This window comes from Mustela nigripes, chromosome X, assembly GCF_022355385.1.
Source record: "Mustela nigripes isolate SB6536 chromosome X, MUSNIG.SB6536, whole genome shotgun sequence".
Taxonomy (NCBI): domain Eukaryota; kingdom Metazoa; phylum Chordata; class Mammalia; order Carnivora; family Mustelidae; genus Mustela; species Mustela nigripes.
Window position 1 is genome coordinate 60,431,022 of NC_081575.1, and position 3,328 is coordinate 60,434,349.

Here is a 3,328-nt window from a genome sequence, read left to right on the forward strand (position 1 = left end):
CTCTCTACCAGCTACTTCATACATGCTAAAATCTTTTTAAAAATTTCATTCTCATCACCACTTTGTATGTATAATCACAGATGTGAATTGTGGTGATCATTTCACTATGTATCAAATCATTACCTTTATACCTGAAATTAATGTTATGTGTCAGTTATACCAAATTAAAAAAATATTCATTCTTGCACATGTTGGGATGAATACTGGTTATTATATGCAACTAGTGAATTATTTATCACTAGAACAAAAACTTATGATGTACTGTATGTTGTTTAACTAACATAATTAAAAAATCAATAAATAAAATAAATTTTAAGAATAAATAAGTAAAACAAAAAAAAATCCATCTTAGGGAAAGCCAATTTTATACCGCTTCCCTCAAACCACCAGCTTTATCAACAAATTCAATGGCCTATTATTTTAACCTAGAAAATTTTGTTCATTTTCATGGCATTCTCCTATCATTTATCAATAGAATTGAACATTATCTGCCACTTTTTCTTGAAATGCTTTCTTCCCTTAATCTCCAAGGCACCTTGCTCTCCTTTTTTTTTTTTTTTTTGCCCCAACATCTCTGACATCTCTTATTCATTATTATTAATAATCACTTATTTCACTACTCATATTGAAAATGTTGAGGACCTAAATGACTCTGTCATTCTTCTTTTTTTCATTTAGTTTCTTCTAACTGCATGATCTCATTCAAGACTGTGGCAGTCAACAGTTGTAGAAATCAGTTATAGTCTTTGAGATTTCTGCTTCTGGTAATGACAGTTATAAGAACTATATTTAAACACCATTGCCTCAAATAACCAAAATACCAGAAGATCTATAAAACAATGGTTCTTAAGACACTAGACAAGGCAAAGAAGCACAGTAATACCTGAGAGACAGGAAACAAAGGAAGTAAACCCAACTGTTGTTCTGACTTAATGCTTTATGAGTTTCCAGGCCATCCCACAGGTATGGAGAAATCAGGAAAGAACCAGCTAGATCTCCTGAGATGAGGAGATAGAACTGAGATTCTATAGAGGCTGAAATGGCTGTAGTTGAAGGACAGAGTAATGGAAGGGAGAGAGTTGCACAGAGATCGAATCCTTGAAATCTGTGGAGGTTCTTTGAATATTCAGAAGAGCTCTGATCAGCTCAATTATGTGAGGAAACTACTTGAAGCCAAAGAAATCGGATTATTCAGTTTTGGGTGGTGTTGACTTTTATATGTTTTAAATATATTTTGGATACTAACCTTTTTTCAGATATGTCATTTGCAAATATCTTCTCCCATTCTGTAGATTGTCCTTTAGTTTTGTAGATTGTTGCCCTTGCTGTGCAGAATCTTTTTATTTTAGTATAGTTCAACTATACTAAATATAGTTTATTTGTGCTTTTATTTCCTTTGCCTCAAGAAACATATCTAGTAAGAAGTTGCTACAGCCAATGTCAAGAAGCTACTGCCTGTGTTCTCTAGGATTTTGATGGCTTCTTGTCCCACATTGAAGTCTTTAATTTACTTAGTTTTAATGTAAGAATTTATTTTAATATAAGAAATTGATCCAGTATCATTCCTTTCCATGTTACTTTCCACTATTCTCAACACCATTTGTTGAAGAAACTGTCTTCTTCCTGTTGGACATTCTTTCCTTTTTTTATTTTTTGGTCAATGATTAATTGTCCATGTAGTGGTGGGTCTTCTGGAGTTTCTATCCTGTTCCACTTATCTATGTGTCCATTTTTGTGCTAGAACCATCTAGTTTTGATCATTGCAGCTTTGAAATATAACTTGATGTCTGGAATTGTGTTTCCATTTTTGCTTTGCTTTTCAAAGTTGTTTTGGTTGTTCAGGGTTTTTTGTGGTTCTATACAAATTGTAGGATTATTTGTTCTAGCTTTGTGAAAAATGTTGTTGGTATTTTGATAAAGAGCACATTAAATGGTAGATTGTTTCAGGTAGTATAGGCATTTAAACAGTATTTCTTCTTTCAGTCCATGAACATAGAGTTTCTTTCCATTTCTTTGTGCCATCCTCAATTTCTTTCATCAGTGTTTTAGAATTTATAGACTACAGCTCTTTCACCTCTTTGGTTAGGCTTATTCCTAGGTATCTTATTGTTTTTAATGCAATTGTAAATGGAATAAATTCCTTAATTTCTCCCTCTGTTGCTTCATTATTGGTGTATAGAAATGCAACAGATTTCTGTACATTGATTTTATATCCTATGAATTTATTAAATTTGTGTATCAATTCTAACAAATTTTTGGTGGATTCTTTTTTTTTCTATAAATAGTATCATGCTATGGGCAAATAGTGACAATTTGACTTCTTCACTAATTTGGAAGATTCTTATTTCTTTAAATTGTCTTATTTTTGTGGTTAGGATGTCTAGTACTATGTTAAATAAAAATTGTGAGAGTGAACATTATTGTCTTCTTCCCAACCATAGAGGAAAAGCTCTCAGTTTTTCTCCATTGATGATATTCACTATGGGATTTTCATACATGGTCTTTATGATGCTGTGATATGTTGCCTCTAAACGTATTTTTTGAGGATTTTTTTTTTATCATGAATGGATGTATTTTGTGAAATACTTTTTCTATATCTACTGAAAGGATCATATGGTTCTTTTTAAAAGATTTTATTTATCTATTTATTTGTGTATTTGTCAGAGAAAGAGAGAGAGCACAAGTAGGGAAAGCAGCAGGAAGAAGGAGAAGCAGGCTCTCTGCTGAGCAAGGAGCCCAGTGCAGGACTCCATCCCAGGACCCTGGGATCATAACGTGATCCAAAAGCAGATGCTTAATAGATGGAGCCACCCGGGCATCCCAGGATCATACGGTTCTTATCCTCTTATTTTTTTTTTAATTGTGTTGTACCATGTTGATTGATTTGCAAATATTGAACAACCCTTGCAACACAGGAATAAATTCCACTTTATCATGGTGGTTTATTTTTTTTAATGTACTGTTGGATTCAGTTTGCTAGTATTTTATTGAGGATTTCTGCATCCATATTCGTCTGGTGTTTTGACCTGTAGTTCTCGTTTTTATTGGAGTGTTTATTTGATTTTGGCATTAGGGTAATGCAGTAATGCTGGCCTCATAGAATAAATTTGGAAGTTTTCCTTCCTTTTCTGTTTTTTTTTTCAATAATTTGAGAAGAACAGTATTAACTCTTCTTTAAATATTTGACCAATTGCTGGGTCATAGGGTAGCTCTATTTTTAATTTTTTGGGAAATCTCCATACTGTTTTCCAAAGTGGATGCACCAACTTGCATTCCCACCAATGGTGGAAGAGGGTTCCCCCCTCTCCACAGCCTCTCCAACATTTGT